This window comes from Desmodus rotundus, chromosome 5 (assembly GCF_022682495.2).
Source record: "Desmodus rotundus isolate HL8 chromosome 5, HLdesRot8A.1, whole genome shotgun sequence".
NCBI lineage: Eukaryota > Metazoa > Chordata > Mammalia > Chiroptera > Phyllostomidae > Desmodus > Desmodus rotundus.
The window spans coordinates 8,283,896-8,310,957 of NC_071391.1; the positions used below are offsets into that span (position 1 = coordinate 8,283,896).

At 51.3% G+C, this 27,062-nt stretch overlaps 1 long non-coding RNA gene across 1 annotated transcript in view; it reads left to right on the plus strand.

The window, feature by feature from the left end:
• The first annotated feature begins 976 nt into the window (after positions 1–976).
• The window catches only part of LOC123478080 (uncharacterized), a 46,584-nt gene continuing 20,498 nt past the window's right edge, over positions 977–27,062 (plus strand). The window contains exons 1-2 of the long non-coding RNA XR_006653199.2: positions 977–1,048; positions 2,564–2,692. This is a non-coding gene — a long non-coding RNA (uncharacterized lncRNA). The remainder of the gene's footprint in view (positions 1,049–2,563; positions 2,693–27,062) is intronic.

Sequence of the window (27,062 nt, forward strand, 5' to 3'; positions counted from 1 at the left end):
GCCCTCACGGCCATCCTTCCTGTCCTGTGACTCTGGAAATCCCAGAATTTTCATTCGTTTGTTCGTTCATTCAGTCAACAAATCTACGTCCTATGCCAAGCACCAGGGACAGAGATGAATGGTCTCTGCCCAGCTGTACCCTCCAAGGGCCCCTCTGTATAATTTTTCTCCTAAAGACTCGGTGTTTAGAAGGCTTTCATTGGTCACGTTAGCTGGGTGTAGGAAGTGGCCCTTCACAGCCGGTTTTTACCATATCAGTTTACATACTAGCAGTTTGAAAGGGAGAAAGGCTTCTGTCCGTGCTTGTGTGAGCCAGGGGCGTGGCCTCTTTTCATCTTCCCAACTGACAGGGGAAGTGGGCAGGGTTTTCCATTTCACAGGTGAGGAAACTGAGGGCTCAGAAAGGACCACACTTGGCCTCTGGAGGTCAGAACTAAGACTTGAACCCACGTTTCTCCCACTTCACAACACTTGCCACTACCCTCCACCCTCCACTGTACCAAAAGCAAAGAGCACAAATGAAGATTTTGCCTTTTATTTGATCTCAGAGTCTTCATCACAGGCAAGGTTTTGGTTTCTAATCTTTTTATTTGTTCTTGGAAAACGGAAAGCAGCTCAAGGTCTGGGGTTGCTGCCTTCCAGGCCTCTGGGACTGGTACCACCGATCCCAGGGGCAGGGGTCCGGCCACTCCCAAAGCCTCCCCCCTGGAAGCGCTGCCGCCCACCTCCCTCCTCTGCCTCCTCAAGCCCCTCCCTCCCTGCAGCCCACCCCCATCAGTTACCACACCCTTTCCCCCACCAGGCCTCCAGGCCCACTGTCCCCGCTCAGACCCCAGATCCCTGGCGGGAGTTTCCTGTCCTCATCACCCCCACTTTCCATGACACAAGAGGAAGTCAGCTGAGCCCGGCTGGGTTTTCCATGCTGCCTGGCCGGGGTGGAGGCCGAAGGTGGGGGTGGGGGCGGGGGTTAGCAGCCCCCAGGGCTGGGCGTCAGTACCTCCTGGGCCTCCGCTGGAGAGGCACCTGCCTGCTGCCCTGGCCACACCAGGTAACCACGGAGTGTGTGTTCGTCTGTCAGTGGGACAGCCCAGGGCTGCTTCAGCCCCTCTGGGCTCCTTGATTCCCCGGTGCCCCCAGGATTTGCCCTCCTTGCCAGGGCAAAGGGGCCACAGGGTTCAGTGGGGAAAGAGGAGGAGCTAAGGGCTGGGAGGGAGGGTTGGGTGGTGAAAGGAGAGGGAGGAGACCCTGAAATGTGATGGGCACATAGTAGGACCTTAGTGTTTGTTGAATGAATGAATGAATAAATATATGGGATGGTTCCCAAAGACCAGAGGATGGCCTGGTGGCCAGAGGAGGTGCCTCTGCCCTGAGATGGGTGGGAAGAGCCCGGCAAGTGTTTGCTTGTTGAATGACTCAGTGACCTGAACCCCTGAAAACCTGTACTTGACAGCCTGGACAGGGACCCCCTGAGGGGAGCAGGTTTTGCAGCAGCCCCTACCCCCGCCCTAGCTCAGGAAGTGCATCCCCTCCCCCAGCTTTGCTCCTGCTCAATTACATCACTGGTGGGGGCTGGGGAGGGGAAGGAGGGACATAAGAACTGGCTTCTAGACCTAGATGGGTGGTGGAGGGGCGCTGGCCCAGCTGGGCACCTGCGTTTGAGTCCCACCTCCGCCCAGAACTACCATGTGGCCTCTCACGGCCTCAGCCGACTTATCTGTAAACTCTGGAGTTGGATGGTCGTGAGGCCCGTTCTCCTGTTCTAGGGCTGCACCCCTCCCCGCAGCCACACTCCGGGTGGCAAGGGAGGTGGGTGGGGGATTTGTATTAGAGTTGGGTGGGGGGATTTCTCTGTCCCGGGACCTGGGGCGTTTGACTCTTTCTCTTGAATGGGTTGATGTCAAGTGCCAAGGTTTTGGGGGAGAACAGAGGACAGAGCACTGGAGGAGGCCCGGGGCGGGGCGTGCTGGCTCTGCGTGGTGGCTCCCTGTGTGTGCTTTTCCCGAGTCCCAGGTGGACGTGGGGCCTCCCTCGGGGCTGGCCTGCCCATACCCTCCCGGCCTCTCCCAGGGGTCTGGAAGGTGCTGTCAGACGACACTGGTCTCACATCCCTGTGGTCAGATCTTGAGTAGATGACTCATGCAAGATACCTAAACTCCTCACCTGCAAACTGGTGGCTAGAAGATGAAGCAGGTGGAGTAACTGGTGCAAAGGGCGTAGCACAATCCTCGCTGAGAGCCAGGGCTCCAGGTTATGGTTATAACCGCAGTAATAACCACAACTGACTAGGCGGGTGACCTTGGGCAAGTCATGTCCCCTCCCTGAGCCTGATTGTCTTCCTCTGTAAGATGGGGGTATGGAGAGACCCCTGCACTGCTGGGCTCTGGGAGGTTTCCTTACAATGTCATGAAGGGCTTGTAAACTGTAGTGAACTCCCTTGAGTGTGAGGGTTGGTCGGCTCTGGCTTCGTCCACCCCAGCCTCCGCCCCCAGGATTTGTGCACCAAGGCCCAGCAGCTACCTGTGAATGAATCAGCCTGCGCTTTTCACTCCTCCCCCCACCCCAGGGCCTGCGGCAGGCCTCCCCATGCAGGGTGTTCGGGAAGCATGCGTCCCACAGGCCATGGCCTCCCACCGTGTGTGTGAATCACATTTCTGGAGGACTCAGCGTTCACGGTTTCTCTTCTGTTGCTTCTGTAAGTAAGATTGGACTTGTTCGACCGTGGAGCCTAAGTTTTGATTAAGAAAATAAGGCCACCTACAAGATAGAGTAGGACGAGTGTTAACCAAACCCATTTTTCAGACAAAGTAACTGAGGATCAGACCGCATAGGTGAATTCCCCATGGCACATAACTAATCGACAGTGAGGGTTGGACCGGAACCCCAGGTCTCCTGGTCTGCGGACCACCCTTTCCCAGCACAGCCCCTCTCTCTCTTCTCAGGCTGGTGCTTCCCCTGCCTTTTGGGGGCCTAGGAGGCCCACAGACCCAGCTCTGTGTGCTCGGCCCGTAGCCAGCACTCCTGGAGCCTCAGATCCCATCTGTAAAATGGACACAGCAGAACTATCTGAGGAGTGTGGCGTTTCTGAAGCCCCTGGTGCTGTTGGAATCTCTTGCCTGTCTTGTTTCTTTCTTTTGTTAACCAGCCCAAGGCTTCTCTTCCAGCACCCAGAACCTGCCACAAAGCTATTTCTAGAACAGATGAATGATTGAATGGCAGGGAGGCTTTCAGCAAGGGCACATGAAACAGACAGACCAGCACTACCTCCCCACCCCGCCCCCCGGCCTGAGCTTTCAGTCCACTGGGAGACCACCCGACAAGCAGCTGGGGCCACAGTTGGGACAGTGTGTGAGAAGGGCTGAGCCTGAGGGAGCCTTCAGGAGGAGTGTTGTCTAATCTGTCTTCTGTGAAAGCCAAGGAAGGCTTCCTGGAGGGGGTGACATGCAGACTGAGACCCGAAGGGTGAGTAGGAGTTTGCCAGCTTGGCAGTGAGATTGGTTTTTCTGGATGAGGGGAAAGAATTCTGGGTTCTGTTATTGTAATAACTGTATTACTGGAGGTAAAAAGGGTCTAGAAGTTGGGGAACCTGGGCGTCACTCCTAACTCAGCCCCTCCCCAACTCTGTGACTTGGGTTGAGTGTCTCCCCCAGGCCTCAATTTATCTATAAAATAAAGGGGGTCCACCAGATAGTCCCCAAGACTCCTCAATCTGGAAATTGAGACTTGAGGTCTTACTTTTAAAAAAACATTTTCCAGAAGCTGAAAGATTGACACATCCTTTTTTTGGAAGGACAAAATGGCAAAAGCCACATTTTTTTTTTTTTTAAAGCTCATAGAGTGTTACTTTTAGAGAGCCTTCCTGTGCTTCCCAGGGTTCTAGGCAATATACATAAGGGTGTTCAGGCCACTGAGGGACAGCGGAAAGATGGGAAGACAGGAAAAAGGCAAATAATTTCCACCCCAATTCCACTCTGGAGAACAGAGCAGCCTTCAAGAAAGAGGACAGAGTCACAATGGACTGACATGGAGAGGTGGCCATTCTGCTCAGGGAAAAAACAGTTTGAGGACAATTTGTATCCAGCAATCTTATTTCCATTACATAAAAACATGAGTGAATTGAAAAGTCAGATAAAATGTTTCTGTGTTCACAGAAAAATGTTTTGCAGAATGCTCTTCAAAATAATGATAACAGATTAATTGTAGGGGATGGAATTCAGTAGAGATGGTAGAGTGAAATGGGGTTGGGTTTTAAAAAAATTTTATTTTATGCACTTCTGTATGTAGTTTTTATCAAAGAATGTATATTATGATTTTGTGATGAAACATAAAACATAACAGGGTCTGCAGAAAATCTTTTTTTAAAAAAGTCCCATGTATTTATTTGTATAATTATATATGACATATAACATTTTTATAATACGGGTTTCTTAACAATAAAAAGGATGCACGTTTATTGAGAAAAATCAACACGTATAGTAGAGCAGAACAGAAAATAAAACCACCCCGAATCTTAATGTTCAACATAACCACCGTGGACATGTTAGGGAATATATTTGCACTCTTTTCTCTACTTATAATTATAATTATACTTTGTCTCAAGATTAGTATTATGCATGATACATATCTTTATATTTAAGAGATCTATACTTTATTTAAGTATATAAAGATGTACAGGATGGGGCCAAAGTAGGTTTAGAGTTGCTTGTATGGAAAATGATATAACAATTAATAAATAATAATACAATCATGAACTGTATTTTGTATAGTTACAACTGTAAACCTGCTTTTGCCCCAGCCTCTGTGTGTGCGTGTGTGTCCTGCTTTTTCTCTGAAAATATATCATCTCGGGTGCCTTCCCATGCCCTGGACTTGGGCAACGTGTTTTTTTTAAATGGCTGCACAACAGCTGAAATAGAAAAGCCCGGACGACGTCCTGACGTCTGTGTAACTGACCTTTACTAATGGATATTTGCATTGTGTATTCTCCCTCCCGCTCTCTCTCTGTTAAACAACTGTGATAAGTGTTTTTGCACAAACATCCTTTTTTCATCCTTTTATTTTCTTTAAGTAGAATTATTTGAATCACTCCAACTTCATTCTAGTAAAGCTGAATGCTGATGGGCTGAGTTCACTTAAAAAGGGGCAGACATGAATAGGTTTGAGATCATGTTCAGGGTCAAAGTTGTTTCTATTCTGTGAGTGGTCACTCCAGGCACCCCGTGACAGGCAGTGAGGGAAGGGCCCAGACACACCTGGGACGGCAAATTTGAGAAACTAAGGCACATTTTTGATGACTTACTGAGTGTCCAGGGCTCTCCTATACGATCTCTGCTTGTCTGGTGATCTGGACCCCTTGATGTCTGGTGCCCCCGGCCCCTTGGTGGGAGGCTCTAAAGAGCCGGCCGCTGGCTCTGTTTTAGAGATGAGGAGACCCTGAGAGATGCGGAGGCGGGCCTGTGTGGTCAGCCTTGGCCTGGGGGAAGAAGCAGCTCCACAGGCACCTGGAGCAAAACCAGTTCCCACGTGGGGTGAAGTGTGGGAATGCACAGCCCAGAGCCTTCCTGCCACTTCTGGCCCACCTGCAGGGCAGCCCTCGCCGGGATGTGCACCCCAGCATGGCCTCCGTGGTATTAATCCTGGAAGCCCGGCTGAATGCAGGGCCGGGTTGTTTTGACCCTTTGAGATGGTCTAGAAGCAAGTATTTATTGGCTCTGTAGGTGGAGGTAATGGCGGTGGTGAAGGTGATGAAGGTGACGGTGGCGATGACATCAGTGATGGCGATGACGATGGTGGGACAATGACAGTGATGGTGATGAGGATGATGAGGAGGAGGATGACGATGGTGCTGATGGTGTCAGTAATGACGATAATGACATTGTCAGTAATGATGGTGACAATGAGGTTTGTGACAATGATGGTGACAATGGTCAGCATTCACTATGGGCCCACAAGGTGCTCGGGCCTCTGAGGATTGCATTTTCTCATTTGTTTGGTTTTTTCCCAACATGAATGTGCCATTATCACAGAATGATTTGAGGTGGTTTACAGATGAACTTCTTTGTCTTAATAGCTAAGTGTTTTAATTTATGTTAATTTAATATACTAGTGTAGGGAAGGAAGATACTTTTCTCTACCCATCTAGGTTCTTTTAGCTGGTCTGCTAATTAAATAGAAACGAGACAGATTAACAAGAGAAAATGACCAACTTCAATTGCATATATGTGTACAGACGCTCCACATATATGAGAGACCCCATGTATGAGAGAGGCGCAGGGTCAGAGAGCCCAAATGAGGTGTTTATGGCATTCTGAGCTAAGGATGAAGTAAGGCACCTTGAACTTTAGAGGGGAAAAAAGTCATTCACAGGATGATAAGAACAGATGTTCAATAATTAGAAGTTTGCTCGGCCCTACAGATTGGTCATACAAAATTATTTGTGGTGATAACTCTTATTATGGGCAAAGCCCCCAATTTACATTCTTTAAGGAAGAGGTAAAAGTCTCTTGTGAGATCACAACGGCTTGATTGCCTTCATCTGAAAACAATTCATGGGCGAAATGGCACATCAAGGGGAGGCCTGTTCTGACTTCCCTCGCTAGAAAATAGGTAACCGGCACAAAAACACGTAACTGATGAGAGAGGGTAATAAAGTTATATTTTTATTTTTTTAATTAATTAATTTATTTTTATTAAAGTTTTATTTTTAGATTATTTGGGTAAAACCGCCGAGTTGATTTACAGGAAAGATATTAATACTTGGTACTTGGATAAGGTAAATCCCACGAAGGTGGAATTTAAATAGTTGACATTTGGGACTGTTAGGGGCAGGTGCCTTTGTTTCCCTACTTTGCAGAGGAGAGAGTGGAGGCTAAGAGTAATTAGCCTGAGATCACAATAGGCAAGTGGTAGAGCTGGGATTTGGGCCCAGAGGCTTAATTTCAGACACCTGCTGTTTGAACGCAGGGCGCGGGCGGAAAGGCGCACCCATCACCCGAGTAGGGCTGTGCTCTTGTCCTGACCTCTATCACCGTAGATCGCTGTTGCCTGTTCTTACGCGTTATCTAAACGGCATCGCACAAGTTGTACTTTTGTGTGTCTGGGTTTTTTTTTTCACTCAACATTAAGCTCGGGAGATGCGTCCTTGTTGCTGTGCATAGTATAGCAAGACCTTGTCCTTCTTCGTTGCTGTGTAGTATTCCATGGGTTGATGATCCCATAATTTATTTCCCTGTTCTACCACGATGGGCTTTGGGGTCATCCAAAGTCCTCATTTCTTAACCTTGAGGCTCTGCTGCCACCCACAGATACCTGCACCTCACAGGGTAAACCAGACTTTCTCTAAAGAGCTAGAAGCCGAGGAGGGATGTGAATCACACAAACCCGCAGCTACAGAGGCAGGTGCTTTCCTAGCTGCAGAGCGGCCTTGAGGTGGCCTGAGTGGTGAGTGGTTTAGGCAATCTTAATGCTGCTCTTGCAGCCTTGCATTTTACAAAGCACTACACCACCCCCTGCCTCTCCCCGCCCCAGTGGGGGGAGTGCCTGTCCCCATGCTAAAAATGAGGAAACTGAGGCGGAAGGAAGTGACTCCCACACCACCTGGCTAAAAAGAAACAGAACCAGGATCTGAAGAATTTCCTGATACTAAGTCCTTGGCTATTAGCACCTCCTTCTAGCTGCCGGAAAATCAGGGAGGGGGGTTCTTGCCAGGTCTTGGAGACCCGGGGATTTGAGTGCCTTCTGAGAAGCCTTTAAAGCCAATACTAGTCCTTGGGTTTTTGAAGTAAAAAGCTACCTTCCTGTGAGCCTCACTTTATTTCATTTGCAAAACAGGGGGAGGGTCCGTGCCCCCCCTGCAGGGGGGGGGGACTGTGGTCTCCCTGATCTTGTCGTCCTCACTGCTCTCCTCACTGTTGAACTTTCACATTCAACCACCCAGGGAGGAAGGCAGCACAGATAACACCTACCCTTTTGCAGAGAGATGAATGACCCGTAAGGAACCAGCAGGGACCCAGGGCTCCTGACCCTGCCCAAGAGGATACCTCCTCCCCACTGCCCCAGGGCTTGTCCACTAGGCAAGGCCTGCTTTTAGGACCTGGCTCACCCTGGAGACTGGGGGTCTGAAACACAGGACATAGGGGCACAGCGCCGTTAGGGGCTTCCCCAGGACACACGGCAAGAAGGGTCAGGCCAGGTGGGGGCCTGATGATCCTGCATCCCACTGTTTGCAGGATGGGCCCGGGGTGGGAAGGTTGGGGGATGTGTCACAGAGAACCACAAGGCAGACCGGTTCTAGGGCAGCCTGCCTGGTGGGGATGGGGGTTAAAACGGGGTTCTAGGGCCCCTTTCTGTGGTTTGGAAAACTCTGCAGGCCAGGAGTAATGATACCCACCCCATCGGATTGTTGGGAGGCCTAAATGAGGCAAAGCGGACAGAGCTCTGAGAAGCGCGCCTGGCACAGACCTCCCCCGGCCCTGCTAAGGAGTGCAGCACAGATGGGCAGGCACGTGGCACTGGGGCCAGGTGGACCGGCACCCACCCCTCCCCCCACATTGCAGAAGGGGAGGTGTGACCGTGAGAAAGGTGGCCCAGCTGTCAGAGCAGACGGAACCAGCACAGAGACTGTGACCATCAAGTGCTGTTCCCTTGATTCCGTGACAAGGCCACCCTGCCAGGTTTCCAACAGGCTGCAGAGGGACATGTACCCGTGGCATATAAGCCACACCCGCCTGTGGGCCGCAGTGGGGGGAGCCGCAGAGAAGCTCCTGGTCTAGGCTGTGTGTGTCTGTGGGAGCTGGCCACCCTCTGTGCCCTGTGAAGCTATTGTGACTGATGTGTGCGGGCGTGCAGGGCTGGCCCAGGCCCGGGATGAGACAGGCAAGGGGAGGAAGGCCTGGGGTTGATGCGGGGGCAGCGCACCCGGGGGGGGGGGGGGGGGGGGGGAGGGGGGAGGTCTGGGTGGGGCGTGGGAAGGAGTGTTGGGGCGGAAGGAAGCTGGAGCTGGTCCTGCCCCCTCTATCACCCTCAGCCCCTCAGCCAGGCCCTGGCCCAAATCTTCCTCCCCCAGGAAGCCCTCCTGGGTGTGGCCTGCTTGGTGTCCCTCCATCTTCTTTTCTCCTCTAAGCTCCCTTCCGACTTCCCCTTTCTGACAGAAGGGTTGGTTAGAAAGGCTAAAAGTCTAAAATTCTGTAATCCTGAGAGCTCATTCTTCTCTAGGCTTTGCTAAAGGTACATATAGTGTGGCCACAGGCTGTACCGAGAAGTTCCAGGTCAAGTCCAGATGGTAGGATTGGTGAAGGGGATGGGATAGTGAAATGTGTAATGTCCCAGGGGCAGCCAGCATGACAGCAACCAGTATGGACGGTCACGCAGAGAGCTGCTGGGCCTGCAGCCTGGCTTCTGCCTCCCCGGGGGCTGCCCCTGGCCGGGAAAGCTGTCTGGTGCACGGGGCCTGGGTGGGGCAGGGCTCCCGACCGACCTCTGGGCCCAGGCCTGCCTCTCGGTGCTCCAGTAGCTGTCTGATGTCCTGTGTGTGCATTTGTGCATTTTTCTGGGGAGAAGAGCCCACACCTTCAGTCCGAGCATCTGGGCCTCCCTAGCACCTCAGAAGGTTCTAGAACCCATGGTGCAGGACGAGGCTGTGCAGTGTGGCGGCGTGGTTTCGTGCTTAGCTGATTTGCTGGGCTTTGCTGCAGAGACCGCACCGTCTCCCCACTTAGAAACCCGCTGCTTGGGGACCCGGGCCTGGCGTGTTTTGTCTGTATTGCTGGGCTCCGTGTGCAATCTATTGTCCCGCCAGAGATCGCAGCTCACCCACATTTCTGTGGGCTGCCGGGTCCCACGACGAAGAGGCTCTGGCCCGGGGCTGGCTGTGGGGACCCTGAGGTGAAATGAATGTCAAGTGGCTGACGCAGGCCCACAGTCTGGAATGGCATCTGGGACTTCTGATTCTGGGTCCTGGGTCTTTTCATCCCATCATTCCCCAACCTCACAGCCTTCCCTGTTGCCATGGCAACAAGAACAGGGGCTGGAGAAAGTTACTATTGTGCAGAACTGTTTACTGGTCTTTCTCTGCATGGCTGGTTTACCCACCCCTCACCATGACCCTGCAAGCCCGGGATCTTGTCCCTGCGTGCAGCCACCGGCCAGCGTGGATGGATAACCAGGCTGTGGTCCAGTTGTCTCACCCCTTGCGTCCCCCAAAACTGTGCTGTCTCCTTGCGTTTTCATGGCCTCTTTCTGCATCACCAAGGGCTTCTCACGCTCCAGTCCACAGCCCACTCATTTCAAGCAAAATTCTAAGTTCAACACCTCAGAAGTATGCAGGCTGAGAAGCTCTGACACTGAGCCCCAGCGGTCCCCTACTTTTGGTTGACAAAGGACCCTCTTATGCTTTGTCTGAGGCCCCCGGGAATTTGGGGAGCTTGGGGATCAGGAGAGGGCATCAGACTCAACGTTGCTCGGCCTGGCAGGGAGGAAGGGAGTGGCCGAACCTCACGCCGACGGAAGGTTTCTTTTTCGTTCCTCAGGTCTGTGGGGCCTGGGGACCGTGGGTTTGGGGGTCTTGGAATGGCTAGGCCCAGTGTTGGGGTGCACTCACGGGGGCCGGGAGGGGCAGCCACTTGTAGCTTCTCAGGGGAAAAACATCTCTCAGTGAAAGAACAGTGGCAGATCTGTTATCAGCGACACGAACTGTGAAATGCAAGTTCCTTTCCTATACACTCCGACACTGAAAAATGCAGACTTTTCTGAGAAGCTTAGAAAATAAAAAGGTACCAGTTTCCAATCCAGGTAGTCTGCCTCCATCACCGGGCTCTTTGCCACTGCGTGGGGCCTGAGTCTGAAGGTGGACAAGGGGGACCGAGGCTTTCTCCGTCCAGCCCACCCACAGGCCCAGCGGGGTGGGCCCCTTTTAGGCCATCCAAGGTCCCCTGTGCCTCCTTCCTCCCAACACTCCCCCTTTCCCCTCAGTACCGGACTCAGTTTCCCTCCCCGTCCCTATTTCCGAGCCAATGGGCCCTCATGGAAAAGCAATTTTTATAGATGGCTTATCGGCCCATCGAGTGAGGGACCTGCAGTGAGTTGCAGGCGCTGCCCAGAGGATGGAATTTCAGGCTGGGCTCTCTCCGAATTTATGATGAACTCAGGGACAGACAATCTTTTTGTGTCAAATCTGTTTCTGTATTTGTGTTTCTTTAGCACGTACTGCCAGAAGCTGGATGACTGAGCCAAGGGTTTTTACAGCTCTTGGTTACTAGTGCCGAATTATGTCACAGATGGTGGGGAGCTCTGTACTCTTCAGTCAGCAGCATCCGCTTTATTCCTGATTCGGTGGATATAAAATATCGCCTCGGTTTAATTGTCATTCCTTTTATTCCCGATGCAGTTGAAAATGTTAATGTGTTTGCGAGTGATGTGTTCGCCTTCTTCTGTGAACTGTCTAAGCACTTTCCCACGACACTTCCCGAGCCGACAGAAACAGTTCACATCCACACTGACAGGGTGGGTACCAGTCGAAGGGGGCGTCGAGCACTGGAAATGTGGCTAGCGTGACTGAGAAACTGAATTCTTAATTTTATTTAGATTCAGATTTAATTTAATTTACGGCGTTGGTTTAAATCTAAATGAAGTTAAATATGTGTAAATAGCCAGGGGCTAGTGGTTACCAATTGCAGAGTACGGGGCTAAGTCTTTCCCCGATTCTGTATTGCAGGCTCAGTGGGTGTTTTTTTTATTGATCCGTGGGAGCCCTTTATATGTGATGGCTACTAATCTTTTGTCATGTTTGTTGCAGATATCTTACCCAGCTTGCAATTTGACCTTTACTTTGTTGACTGAGCATCAGAATGCTGGGTAGCCAAATCTCGTGATCTTTTCTTTTGTGGTTTCTCCCATAGCTTCAGGCTTAGAAAGCCTCCCCCTCACAGAGGCTTGATAAAATTCTCTCATCAACTTTATTCGAGTCTTTCTGTGATTTTTTTCCCCCTTTAGCCCTTTAATCCACCCAGAATTAATTTTGCTGTGTGGTGTGAGGTACGGCATGTCTTAGTCATTTCTGCGCCTGGCGTAGAATACACACAGAGTACAGTTCGACTCCGATGGGGCACTTTGGCGCTACAGGTCACGCTGGGTGGCATTAAATAGTAGATAAACTGCCGCTGCTTACACCATGGGCATGTTTTTACATTTTGATGTTTGTGAAGATTTTAAGAACATAAGAGAACAAGCAGTGTACAATGTTGTTTTCAAGGAAAGACACAAACTCCTACCTGCAATATCAACTATTTAAAGAAAATGCAGTGAAGATACTGGAAACAATATTAATAGTGTGGGGAGGGGAGAATTTTCCTCCGTTACCCTTCTGTAGTTCTCCCAGCTGGACCAGTGATAAAATGATAACGCTGACACAGGACTAGACTAACAGGAGCAAAGGTTTAACGGGTGCCCTGGGAGAGTCGCAACACGATGCTCAGCTCACAAAACGAGGCTCAAAGAAATGACGGAGCCTCGCACCTTTGTATCTTTTTTACACAAAGAAATAATACATGCACGAGGAACTGACAGGACAAAGAAAGTTACTGACCATCAGAACGGAATCGAAGCGAGGCTTGGGTATTCATTAATGAGGAATTGAGACAAAGTAGCAAATTCAAGCAGAGGCAACAAGATTCAATTAGACTTTGGGGCTCTGGGTTCACTTGAACATTCAGGGGTGGCTTCCAGGAGCCCAGAGCACACCTTTCACACAGGAGATTGATCTCCTGCATTCAAAGAGGTGAGGGAGGTCCAAGGCGCCTTCTTGACACCGGGTGCTGGTCAAGTAACTTTAATTCAAAGTAATCAATATGCCATCATGGGAGATCTGGGGCCGGCCTGCGTTGGGCCCTGGCCGTAGTGGTTGTCTCTGTGTGGCTGGTATTTTCCCCTGCCTCTCTCTGAGCACGTCTGTGCGTCCCCAGCCCAGGACAGCACTTGCATGATCAGCAATGTTAAACGCCGTACCCGGAGAGGCACTGCATGCACCGGCCACCTCCAGCTCCCACAGCGTCCTCTGCAAAGCCAGCACTTCCCACGGCCAAGCTCTGAGTTTAGGGCGGGGTTGGGGGAGCTGTAAAGGGGAAGGGTCCTCCTGATTTTGGGGGTCTGGCAAGGTGGGACTGAATTCCTTTTCAGCACTCAAGCAGGCGAGGGTCTCAGGCGGGTGACGTAAGCCGGGAGTCCTTTCTCATCTCTAAAGTAAAAATAATGAGGATACAACCTCTCGTTGTTAATCACACACACACACAGCATGCCATGTGCAAACTTACATGTATAATAGAAACATATTCAAAGAACAGCCACATAAATTTTTAGGAAGCGACATTCCCTTATCTCTGTCATTCACCACCAGTCTGTCTCCCTAGATGTAAGTAGCCATGACTCACATTGGGGCTGAATATTTATTTATTTTATTTGTTTGAGGGATGGGGGGAGGAGGTAAAAGGGGAAAGTAGGGGAACATGCACAAAGGACCCACGGACAAGGACAATGGGGTGGGAATTGTCTTTGGGATCAGGGGTTGGCCAGGGCAGGGGAGAGAGCAATGGGGTGGGGTGTGGGGTTGGGGATGGGGACAACTATAATTGAACAACAACAAAAAATTTTTAAATATGATACTTACTACTATAGAATTGCTTTTTTTCTTTTCCACTTCCCAATGCATCGTGGGTGACTTTCCACAGCCATACCTGGGATTTAGGTCAGCCTCTGTGACGTCTGCGTGTCATCCAAGTAAAAATGTGCCGTGACGTGTTTCACCCTTTTCTTTTTCCACACTCAGTCTGCTCCCGGGTTTATGAGGGGAGCACAGCCGACGTGCCTCCAAGCATGTGGGTTCAGTGTCTTTCAGGGTGGATTCCCAGAGAGACGTGATGTTGCTTTGAGTGTGCGAACATCACAGTTTTGAGAGAGAAGGCCTACGGTCGGTTTAAGAAAGTCGGACCCGTGGACGCGATCCCTGTCAAGGTGGAAATGCGCCGGTCGTCCCCCACTCTCTCAGTTCTCGGTGTTCCTGAGAGTTTTTATTTGTATCTGCCTAATAGGTATAAGATATCTAATTATCTTTTACATTTTTATTTCTTTAATTGTCAGGAAAATTGAACATTTATTTCATGTGTTTTTCATGTATTTTATATTTCTTCATCGGTTAGTTATCTGTTTGTGTTCATTATCTATTTTCCTTTCGGATCGGCTGTGCCTTCCTGGTGGACTTATAGAACGCTTTTTATGTAGTTTAGATACTAACTCTTCATCTGTTACATGTGTTCATCCATAATTCTTCATCTATTACAGATACTTTTTACCAGCCCGCCATTTTGTTGGCAGCAATTTATTTTTATGGTGTTTTTCACTACGTATAAGCTTAACATTTTTATGTGATCAAACTTTGTTTCTTTCAGTTGACGGCTCCCAGTTTCTATATCGTGCTTAGGGACAGGCCTTTACCACGCTGAAGTTATAAAATTTTTCTCTTATATTTTCTTCCAATATTTTTGTTCTTTTATTTTGCTCCACAAACATCTTTATTCCACCTGTATTTTTTTTAGTAGGGTGTGAGATGTGACTCGTTTTGATTACTTACAACCATCTTTATAGTTTGTATTTTACATGTATTTTCTCCAAAAGGAGACCCATTGCTTCAACACCACTGCTCGATAACGCGCATTCCCTCACGGCTCAGAACACCGTCACACTATTGTATTTCCCTGTCAGTCTTGGCCTTTTCCCAGAGTTTCTCTTCTTTTCCATTAATTGGTTTATTCCCAAAATGGCACACCCAGTTTTAATTTCCGTAAGTCTGTAGATTTAACTACACTTTTGATATAGGGAAGGACGTTACTCTTCTTAAACAATTCTTAGTTATCCTCGCTCATTTTCAGATGAATTTGTCACATCTCCTACCCCTGGACAAGTCCTAGGAGACTGAAATTCAGTGAATGTGCAGATCGCTCTGAAGCAGTGTTGACGTGATCATAAGCTCGAACCTTCCCATGGAAGGTCTGGTAGCAGATGCAGTAAAAATCTGTGTTCTGGGCCCTCGGTTTTCCCCAGTTATAAAGGAGGAGGTAGGGTTGGAGACGACGTTCCCTTTGGGTTCTACAATTGCAAACAACAGTAAGAGCAAAAGCACCACGTATAGGCCCAGAGCGCCGTGCCGGGCACGGGGACACAGAGGTACAGAGGACAAATCTCGGCCCTCCAGGATCTTCATCTATCAGCAGACACACGGGGGCAGGAAATTATGGCCAATCTCCAGATAAGGTGTTCTAGATTCACGGACAAAAGTAGGTAAAAGAAAAAGAAATCAGTAACAGTGAACGGAGGGAGCTGCACCTGTCAGCTGGGCCAACAGCATCCTTGGGGATGCTCTGTAGGTGGCCCACGCGTTCACTGGCTCTGGTGAAATTTCAGGACAACAAAATGAACAGTGGTGCCTCTGGGGCAGTTGCAATCCTGCTACCCCTGCTCCAGGCTGGGTTGTCCAAGGGTCTGCGGATTGAATGGATAAGTGAGCAGTGTGGGGTGGAGAGTGGGGCTGCCCCCCACGAGGCAAGCTGATACCACATCCTGCTGATTCAGGCCTCTTGGGAAGCCCTGACTTTCATCTAGAAAACTCCCCAAGGTGCACTGCACACGGGGTTGGAGGCCCTGGCTTCTGCTCCCTGACCAGGTCCTGACTTGAGTAAGCCTCCCTTCTCTCTGGGCTGGCAGCAGAGTGGACCGAGCAGATGGTTTCTGGTGCCCCGCTGGCATCTGAGCCACCAGAGCTGGCTTTGCAGTGTTCTTTGGCGTCTCGGCCGAGTGTGACGGCAGTTAGGGTGTATGTGCTGGTGGGTGACGGTGGGCAGTGACTGAAGGTGGCCCTGGTGTAGTGCGGAAGACCAGGGAAGAGTGGGTGTAACCGCCCCACGCTCACACTCTCTGAAGCCATTTTGATACCTTGATTCACCACGTGGCCCTTCTCCCTGCCAGCACCACCCTCTCTGGAATCGGCCTCTTCGATTCCTCCATGCAAGGTGAAACACCTGTGGTCCATCTGTGACCCTCTGCCCCAGGCAAAGGCCCATAGAGAGCTTGAAAATCCCCATGCCACTCAGTCTAAGCAGAGGAGCCCCCCTTCCTTCCCACTAGTGTCTTTGTCGGGTGGGTGACAGCTGCTGAGACGGAGACTTGGGCCTAATTGTCCCAAACCTATGTGAACTGAACTGGCTCTCACCTTCCAAAAGCAGGAAACTGAGGCCCTGCAGCATCCTCATTACCTCCCCCTCTGGGACTGCCCCAGGTGAGGCCCACTTCTTCCCAGAAGCCGACTCCCCCTCCCCCTGCACGGTGGGGTGGGTGGGGTCCTGTAACTGCGCCTCAGCCTTAGCTCTTGAACTAAGATGTTTATTTTCAAAGCAATGATGTGGGTCATCTCTGCAGATGGCTTGTTCGTTCATTCATTCATTCATTCATTGAATAAGGATGCACTAAGCACCGGGCCTGTTCTGGGCACGCTGCATACTAAGATGGATGGAACGCAGTCAGAACCAGTAGGATAGGTTCTGATCCTACTGGATGAGTGCCTTTCCCTTGGCCGTAGCAGGTGATGATTTGGTAAATTTCCCCCAGGCTGTTGGGGAGGAACGTTTCTTGTAGAGGGGTGGGGTCCCATCTGGTGGCTCTGACATGGGGGTGTCTCTGGAGACCAGTGGGGGATTCCTTGGCCTGTAGCCTTGGGCTCGTTCTTGCTTCAGACCATATTCCCTAAAGCCGGGCCCAACCTGGCGACTCTGCAGGGCCTTGAGCGTCATGGGGCGCATCTCCTCTGTGACTCGGCTGGCCTGTGGTCTGACCAGGCCACACCGAGGGCCACACTGCCGCATGAATCAGGGTGGCCGCCACAGTGGTATTTGCTGAGGGAGCCTCCGTTTCTCACCTTGGGTGGACAACTCCCCTCCCCCAGAGCCAGCAGCACCACCCTCTCTGCAGGAAGTGGTTCTTCTCTTTCTGTTCCCCCCTCTTCAGTGACACAGGGAGGCTTGAGGCCACGGAGAGGAGAGGCAGGGCTGGAGTGCCAGGGCCTCAGCTTAGACCACTCTGCCGGGGCAGTGCCAACCCCTGGCTGCACAGACAGCCCGGGGGGGTTTTCAATGTGTGTTTCTGTTTTATTTACTATGAATGTGGGTTTATGGTGACTGTAAAATTATCCGTAAGACGCAGAAAAGAATAAAAAAGAGAGTAGGGTACTTAGCCCTGGCCGGGTAGCTCAGGTGGCTAGAGCATCATCCCCGACACGCCAAGGTTGCGGGTGGTTCATTCCGGGTCAGGGCACGTACAAGAGTCACCAATGCATGCGAAAATAAGTGGAACAACAAGTTGATGTTTCTCTCTCTCTCACCAATAAATAAAACTTAAAAGAAAAAGGAGAGTAGGTTACTTATAGGCTCACTAACGTGGCAGTGCTGACGTTTCCGGCGCCATCTTTCCAGACGCGTTTCTGCACCAACACAGGCCTCTATAGAAAAAGAAAATGAGGTCATGCAGCGCAGTTTTATGCCTGATGTCACAGCCATCGGCCCGAGTTAGGACACATGGCTCCCCCTCGTCTTTTTCACAGGACTCATGGTTTATTCATGGCCTTCCCACGGTGGGGACACTCAGCCGGTCCCTGTGGTTCTCTTACCAGAGAATCCCTTGGGTACCCCCTCCAGTCACGTGGCCGCTCCTTCAGTGACTGCCTTGCAATAAATCTCTAGGTGTGGGGCTCCGGGCCACAGGGATGTGCACTTCAAGGCCAGGGTATCGCTTTCTGTGTTTTGATCAGGATCTGCTTTAGATTGGGGTGGAGGGGGAATGACCCCAGTCCCCTGATGTCCTCTCAGGCCGACTTCAGCCGTCTCCTCTGACTCACTTTCTCCTGGGGCAAAGTCAGTGTGGGTGCCCGTCCTCTCTCCAGTAGGTCACTGTCACCATTGTCTCTGCCCGTGCTGCTCTGGAAGAAGCAGGTGGGAGAGACAGGGTGGAACAGACGGAGCCAGGACTGAGCTTGGTGTCAGGTTGGGGGCGGTCCCCCTCTCCTCTCTGCCATGTGTCATTGGGCCTTAGCCTGGGTGTCCCGACCCGTGAACCAGGGAAGCTGAAACGGTGCTTGGGGCTTACAGAGGGTTAAATGGAAAGAGTGGTGTCCAAGCTCGCTGCAAATTGTGAAAGGTAGACAGATGTGAGGGGGACAGGAAAGCAAGAGGCGTCTTAGAAGTTGAATGAGAGGAGAGGGGAGAGTCATGGGAACCAAGGGGTCTCTTGTCCCCACCTCCGAGGGGGCCCTGCTGGAGACACCCTGCATACCCGCGATCCTGCTCTGGGTGTGGCACTGAGGGGCCAGGAGCAAAGGGAAGAGCTTTGCTGCCGAAGCTGTGTCTCCAGAGGGAGGTCGCTGAGCCTGGACTCATTCATTTATTCAACCTAAATACCTACTATGTGCTGTTTTTGGTGTTGGGGATAAAGCTGTGGATGAAACAGACCTGAAAGACCTCTGCCCTCATGCTTCTTACTTTCTAATTTAGAAAGATGGACAATAAACAAAATACGTAAAAATGCAGTGTGTCAGATGGTGATAAATGCTGTGAAGGGGAATTGCAAAGAGGAATGGCAATTTTAAATAGGGTTGTCAGGGAAGATCCCACAGTAGTTGAAGGAGGGAGCTGTGTGGATATCTGGGAGAAGAGCCTTCCAGGCGGAGGGGGCGGGCAGTGCAAAGGCCCTGAGGCAGGGAGGCAGGGAGGCAGAAACAGTGCGAGCAGAGTAGAGCAGTAGGATGTGAGATTAGAGGTGACTGGCCTCATTACAGGATCGCTCTGTGTGTAGCACCGATGGGAGCAAGGCCAGAAAGCAGGGACACCAGCAAGCAGGCGAGAAATGATGGAGGCTTGGACCAGGGTGGCCGCCAGGGAGGTGGTGGAAGCAATCGGATTTTGGCTACACGTTGAAGGTGGAACAAGTGGGATTTCTGGCTGGAATGTACATGGGAGAGAAAGAGGAGTCTGGGAGACACTGGTGTTGGACAGAACACCTGGAAGAACGAGGGAGCGCTGTCTTGAGGTGGGGACTCTAGTGACCTTGACACTAGAGATGCCAGAGAACACCCAAGCGGAGGTGCTGAGTGGGCAGCCGGCAGTGAGGCCGGGGCCCTAGCTGTCCAGACTGGGGACACGATGGCTTCACCACTGTGAAAGTGAGAGGGATGGTGGGCGGTGGCAGCAGGGTCATGTGAAGTCACTGCCCGGCCGATCTCTTCCCTCAGTTGTGCCTCAGAGAAGAGAGCCAGACCGTTCCACTCAGAGTCCACCCCATTGCACTGGCAGCCATGCCCGCCCCACCCCCTCTCCTGCCTTTGTCAGTCACCTGGTGTCTCTGTGTGGGGTGAGGGAGGGGGTTGCTATTTTGAGCTGCCTCCACCCCACACTGAGCAGAGGAAAGAGCATCAGAGCCCATCAACGCCAGCCCCAGCTCGCTCCAAAGAAACTAGGTCAGTCTGAGCTGGGGGCCTCTACAACCAGGCCCCATTGGTCATTGATCCGAGACTTGCATGTCCCTTTTCCTAGCAGGAGCCATCTGGGTCCCGGGTGGCTCTGGTCGCCCCGCTGCTCCTCTGTTGGATCTCGGAATGTGAACTGGCCAGCTCCTTGTGGATTCCAAGCGTGGGCCAGGGGAGGGTCCTTGCGTCCATCGCATTGCCCCCGGCAGACTCGCGCCCCAGGCTGACTGGGTGCCGGCCACCATGGTGACTAGGAAATTCAAACAGGTTTGCCGAGTCCCCAGTCCTGCATTTCGCCGGAAGGATCAGGCTCAGGCAAAACTGCCTTTGACTAAGACTTTCATCTTTTGATCAAGCAGTTCGCTCTGAAACAGATGTGTACACAGACACTGTCAACGATTTTTCAAAACCAATTTTGATTGAGTTATAACACACTGCCCGCCTTGTGTTCTAGAGCATTCCTGCCCCACCCCAGAAGGCTCCCTCGTGCCTCTTCCGGGCAATAGCGCCCTCCCACCCTGCACCAAACCCCACTCTGACTCTGTCACCATCCATTACTTTTGTCTCTTCTGGAGGCTCGTGTAAATGGAATCAGTGTGTCGATCTCTCGTGTCTAGTTTCTTTCGCTCATAGTGTGCCAGGGAAATTCATTCATTTTGGGTGTAGCAGTGGCTTGTGCCTTTTTATTGCTGTGTGGTTTCCTATTGTATGGATGTCGCACTTGTTCAGTGTTAAAGGTTTTGCTCGAAGCAACCTGGAGGGCTGGATGCTGTGTCTTTCTCAGCATTGAATCCACATGAACCTGACACAGAGCTTGTCCAGTAAACGAATGAATTGTTGTTCCTTCTGGTAATTAGCTGGGACTGGGTCTGGGCCACACAGTGCGTGGTTACCGTGTTTGCAGACCAGCTCAAGGTTGTGCTGGGCTTATCTCTCCAGACCAAGTAGTTGCTCGTGAACACCTCTGGGGAGGGCCTGGAGTCCGGTCCTTGTCCCTCCCTCCCGCTCCAAGGAGTGTGTCCCTTCCTCCATCAGGCACATGGCAGACCATCAGCACCTTGATACAATCCTGGTTTGGGGTTGCATGAACCCCTGATGTGACCCCGTTGTTTTCACTTTGGGAAAGGGGTGGGGACATCCCTACATTAAGTAGTCTGAAGCAGTATGTGCTGCAGAGGTGACATGCCTAAGCCAGAGTGAGAAGACTGGATGCTGAAGCCTTGCTGTGTGACCTCGGCCACACCACTACCCTCTCTGGGCCTTGCTTTTCCCATCTGTACAAGCAGTCTGGCTTTGTCCCATTTTGGGTGCTTTCAGGGGTTCTGTCCACTGTTGCCACACTTGGCTGTGGGAGCTCACAGGGTGAGACAAGTGGGGGACATTTCAGAATGTTCCTCCTCTGGGGTGGGCTGATTCCAGTGCCATCGCAGAATGGCTTCTCCAGGCAGAAAGCGGCTGCTCAGCCAGGCGTGTTGCTGATAAGACAGCTCCCCCAGCCCTGCCCTCGTCTTTGATGGTGAAATGTGAAATCAGGAAGCGGCTAGCTCTTGAGTGAAGTTGTATCGAAATGAATCCTTCAAGGCAAACGGGATCTTGATTTTTTTTTTCTGTTGCGTGGTTGCCATTTCCTGAGTGGGAACATAACAGATGACAGGGTACTTTCAGTTAAAAACCAAGACACATGGATGATGGAGTAAACATTGAGTGGGAATGCTGGAAGCAGGGTCTTTGTGGGGAGACAGGCTCCTCCCAAAGGCCCTGAATCTTCTGCCTTCATACACTGAAGCCAGTCCACATAGTCTAAACATTTGGGTGAATCCAGATGAAAAGAGGATAGATATTTTGTCTACGCTGGCAGCAAATGTATGACATACATATGACCACTCCATTCCTATGCCCATAACAGACATCACTAATCAATCACAGCGTTCTTTTCTCCCAAGTTCAGATGCAGCTCAGATTCATTCCCAGCACAAACAGCATTTCATACCATCTGGTCCGGGATGCAAATTGAAATCTGTTCGTTAACTCCGGTCTGTGCTGTCAGCCTGTCTTTGCCCGCTGTCTTATCTGTGGACTGCGTCCCAGAACTGAGCATGTTAATGCCATATGTAAAATACGTAAAACACAATCTTTCTTTCTCACTGGTAATTCCATGGGGCTTGGCCCCATCTCTTCTTTTTGTGGGAGGTGGCCTGCTTCCCTGCATTTGCCCCAGGTGTTCTCATAGTGCTCCTGGGTTACCTGCAGCCTCGGGTTGAAAACAGAGCAGGCAGGGTACTTGACAGGGGGGCTACTCGGTGCTCTATGAACCTGACCTCTGTGATTAGCTTTCTTTCTCCCTGAAGTGGCAATAACATCCTCCTTATTTTTCCACTGGGCTCTCTCTAAATCGTTTTGGAGGTTTTCTGTGGACCTCAGGCTTCCACAAGAAAATAGACTGCTTTCTAAGTGAGATGTACCCTGAACCCCCAGGGAGAGAACAGAGAAAAGATTTTCTGCACCATCATCCCCAGGTCCATCCTGCATGGACTGTGCTGGGTCTCCTCACCGGTTCCCACTCCAAGCTTACGTTCTGTCCAGCTCTTCCTGCAGAGAGCTGCCAGCGATCTCTGTCCAGCAGGGATCTGGTCACATCACCGTTGCCCTCCCCCCACTTAAAACCCTCTATTCCAAGCTCTTCGGTCCCTCCCGCATCATATATACCAGCCAGGTAACATCAGTGACATAACTGGATCAGACAGGGGAGACAGCAGGCAGTGATAGGGTCTTCAGTGAACTCAGGGCAGGGGGCCGGCTGTACCCCATCTGCGGAGAACCATCCTAATCCTGACTGTTGACACAGAAGGGTATGGGCTCCATGTTCCCAGATCTCGATTACCAACACAACCTGGGAAATTTGAGTTTTGGTATGAAATCTTCCAATGTTTAAGTGTTGGTTTATCTTTTTGAAAAGGCACCATGTGGGCCTCATACCCGCGTGTTGTGACCTTTGCTCGTGCTATACGCTCTCGAGATGCTGGCAGTCCTCCGCAATGCCACGTCCTTTCATTACCGTGACTTCCCACACCCCGACCCCTACGCTGATTTGGAAGGTCACCTAGTCCTCACTCATGCTGTGCTCATATCAGTTATGTGACTTTGGGCCAGATGAGGGAACCTCTTGGTGACTTAGGTCTTTTCCTCATAAGATGAAAATAATAATGGCACCTACCTCAAAGAGAGATGGGGAAGATTACATGAGTTAATGAATTGTAAATGTTAGAATTTGTTTGGTATATTGTAGGTGCTAGGACAGAGGTAACTAACCTTCTACTGTTGGTTGTCACCTCCTCCGAGAAGCCTTCCTAGACAATCTGAGGACAGACTGGCCCCCTCCCTTGATCCTGAAGCTCCTGTGCACCCACATCGCAGTACCCATCTCACTGTATTAATGGTTGGCTTCTCAGTCTCTCCTGGACGGTGACCACCTCGGGAGGAGGAACTGTGTCCGCCTTTCCATGCACAGCTCCCACCAACACTGGGCCAGGGAAGGCCTCTGTAGAGGTTTATTAAGTAGGTGGACCTTGAATGAATGGTGGGCTGGCGGTCTGATGAGTTGTCTATTTCAGGCCAGGCCAGAGATATACTCCTTCTGGAGGCACAACATGGGGGGCTTGTCTGGCCCCACTGTGGTAGGACATCCTCTCTCCCAGCAGCAGCCTTGGTGATGGAAGCAAGGAAACAGGAAGTGAAATTGACAGACACTGACCAAACCCCTTTCACTTCAGGTGTGAATGGAAGGGACCTAGCCCCTTGAAGCTGGGGAAGGGGGTTGGCGTGAGTCATGGTGTGTCATCGAGATTTTTCTGGATGTGTCTTTCAGTTTCAAAAGCGTGAAGCACGATTACTATGGGTGGAGAAGCTGGTGTGCCAAATGACTGTGTCCCACACGGGACACTGCTAATCTTGTCTGGTAAAGTACCTGGGAGTTTTCTTTGCTCCAGGCGAGACTGGTGGTTGAACTGTTGGCCTCACAGCGGTGTTATGGTTCCATACAGTAGTGTTCCTGAACCTCTGAGCCCTGACTAATTCTTCTGCCCTTGAGCTGATGTTAAAAAAAAACACACACACACAAAAACCCTCTGTGGTCACAGTCAAGATGTAATGATAGACTCTGAGCCCCGAGAGTCTCACCCAGCCCACTCTGGCACGTTTCGGGGATGCTGTGAAACTCGCTCGAGCTGCCTGTCCTCATAAGAGAACCAAGCGAGTGGGGGTAAGACGTTCAGATCAGCAAGAGTTCTGTTTCTCGCTGGTTGTACAAACAGGCACTTGCCGGAAGCTGCCTCAGTGGGAACGAGGAGGAGCTTCATGAGGGCCCTATCAAGTCTTTGCTGGGAATGATGGAGGTTTTTTCCATTTTCTCATTTTCCATTACTTGAATACAGTTATGACCCGGGACTTTTTGTGGGGGGGGTCCTGGCTGCATGTTTGTGATTTTCAGGAGTTCTGGTGGGAGTTGGGTGGGATGGGGATGGGGCGAACCTGAAACCTGCCCCAAATTTGCGTTCCATTCATCACTACCAATTACCCTCATCGTGTGGGTAACATGTTCGAGAGAAGCGTGGCGTGGGGGAAAGAAGATGGGGTTTGGAGTCCACTGGGCTTGGTCCCTCGTGGACAACGTAGGGTCTCTGAGTCCCAAGTCCTCATCTCTAATAACTCATTTGTGATATAGGATTAAAGAGACCGTGTGCAGACAGACAGGTCCTGGGACAGAGTGGGCGAGGTGTGGTTGCTCTCATCGGTGCCCCTGCTCCCATCCCCACCTCCAGGCAGATTGACCTTGAAGCTGGAGCAGGTCAACTGCAGCGCCGTGCACTCCCATGGCATGATCCTTTCATGACCCTTCATCTAATTTTATTTGTTTCTCTTGGATCCTTCTAAAAAGAGGGCTCCCCAAATTATATGAATTAAATTACACTAGTCCAGTAGGATCCGGACCCATCCCTGACTGTGTGCTGTGAATAATGAAGAACTGGCCGCGTTGACTGTCAGAATCTTGGCTTCATCTGTAGATAGGGCCCGACTCTTGACATCCTCGTTCATCTTGTTTGCAGTTGTTGTGAAAAGCATTTACTTAACACCCCCGATGAGACTCATATCCCCTGGAACCAGTCGACCTGTGTAGACAATAACTGGGTAGTCTTAGCTGCAAAATGAAAGGTTCCATGTGGTATTCATTTGAATTAGCTTCAATGGCAAAGAGAGTAGTAAGCGTGAAGCCCCCTAGTTAGGGGTATTTTCAGCCGACAGTGACAATACATACGTAGTGCTTCGAGGTCTCCCAGGTGGGGTTTCAGTGGGCCAGCAACGGTCTGTTAAGGTGAGCAGGACAGGGGGCACTATTATTCCTTTAGTTATAAACCTGCTGCTCAGCTGGTCTTCAGCTGGTTATTCAGGTTGCTTGTTCCATAATTTAGCAGTAATTTCAGCGTGGTCCCGGGAGGAGACCTGCTCTGCCACCATCTCGGACCCCCTATCACCCTCCTTCAGCAGGTGCACAAACAGACCCAGAGAGGCTATGGAGTTCATTCCAATTCATACTGTCCCTAAGAGGCATGGCCAGGATTCAAATACAAGTCATCGAAACTCCAAATTTGGCACTCTTTCAACTGCCACCACGTTGCTTCTCGGAGAGGCTGCCCACAAAAAGACCAGGGTGGCTATGCCAACAGGTATTTGCTCTTTCTGGAGGAACCTCACTTTAACTCTACCTACTGTGGGTCTGTGAGAGCTCAGACAACTGGGCAGGGCCTGTGTGCTGGGTTCTGTGCCCGGCTCAGTCACCAAGGCCTCTCCATCCATCCAGGCATACATTACTCTCCCCCACCCTCTCTCCATGATTGTCAGGTTCAAGGTTAACCTGAGGAGGATGGCAATGGTTCAACTGGTGGGGAAACCAAAATGCACTGTGGGAGAGGTAGAACAGAGAGGCTGTTGGGGAGAGCACAGACTCCGGTGTCTATGACCCAGGTTCAATCCAGATCCAGCCACTTACCCCGTAAGTAATTACATCTCTGTGAGCCTCAGTTTTTGTATCTGTGCCACAGGGGTAATAAGACCAGCTACTGCATGCATAGCCTAGGCCTGGGGATTAGCTCAAAATATGCATGGAAACCCCTTAGCGCACAGCCTCTATCGACATAGTTAATAACATGGGGCTGGTGATGAGCGCTTGCCATTGGCTAACCTTGGGCCCAGGGGGAGAATGTCACACTGCACGACATTTGAAGTACTTGGCAGCCATCATCACTGACCGATGGTGATGGGTAATGGCTGGACCTGCCTTTGGGGCATGTGCTGGCCCACAGGCTCAGGAGTGCTGGTGTCGCTTGCCTGGGCCATGTGGGAGCTCGATGGGGTGGGGTGGGGGTGGGTAGGGGCCCCCTGATGGCCCACTGTGATCTTTGTGACTCTGCACGTGTCTCACCAGGAGGTAGGGGTAGAGTTGAGTGGCTAGAGTGGGAGGGCGACGGGTTGGCTGGGTTGCACTTTAGGACTCAGCTAAGACGTGTTTTCCCAAGAACTGCTCTGGCTGGCAGGGTACAGATGGGACTGAGGGCAAGGAAGGCCCAAGGCAGGTGAACTTGCCAGGGCCACGGGACCTGTGGGACACGCGGGCCTGACGGCGTTCTGCAGGCAATCCAGGGAAAAGCACCTAGCCTGTGGCCAAGCTCCAAGGAACCTGAAATCCAGCCTGGCTCCCTTTGGGGGTCCAGCAGCCCTCAGCCTTGGCTGAGAATTGACTGGGGAGCTTAAAAAAAGTCCCTCTGTCCAGGCTGCACCCCAGACCAATCAGGTCAGGATTTCCAGGGTGGCGGCCAACGTCAGGATTCTGTGTGCTCTGAGCTCAGCCTTCATCCTGCAAATTATGAACAGCCGCATTTGTTATTGTGAGTACTAATAGTACCAATTCTGATTGTCAGCAAGTGGGGACGATGCTGGAAAGCACTCTGTACGCCATCGGGGCCGTGCAGGCGTAGCCATCAGGTCACCCTCTGGTACTGCGGGGCAGCCCTCCACTGACAAATGGCTCCCATCAGGGGTCTGTGCTGCTATTACTCTTAGGGTGGCATGTGTCCCATCTCTGGTCCTGTGTGAGTAATGGAGCGTTGACGAGATGAGGAGGAGGGTCTTTGGGGTCTTCATGACGCTGGTCTGGGGTGTGCGCTGACCAGGACTGGCAGGCAATGGGTGTGGCGACTGACTTTGTGGGGTCCATGGCTCAAGATTGGTGGGCCATCTCTGTCAGCCGCCAGCCACGTGACTTCCCCTCCCCAGGCCTCAGTTTCCTCCTTTGCACCGGGGGATCTGTGTGTCTGCCAGCATGGGGTCGCTGGGCGAAGCCGCTGCAAGGCTTCTGCTCCGCCATGTGCTTTGCAGCATCTGAGCTGCACACCTCTGAAACCCCAGCACCAGGCTTGGGGCTTCTCTCTCTCTTTTTTTTAATTACCTCTGACTCAGCAAA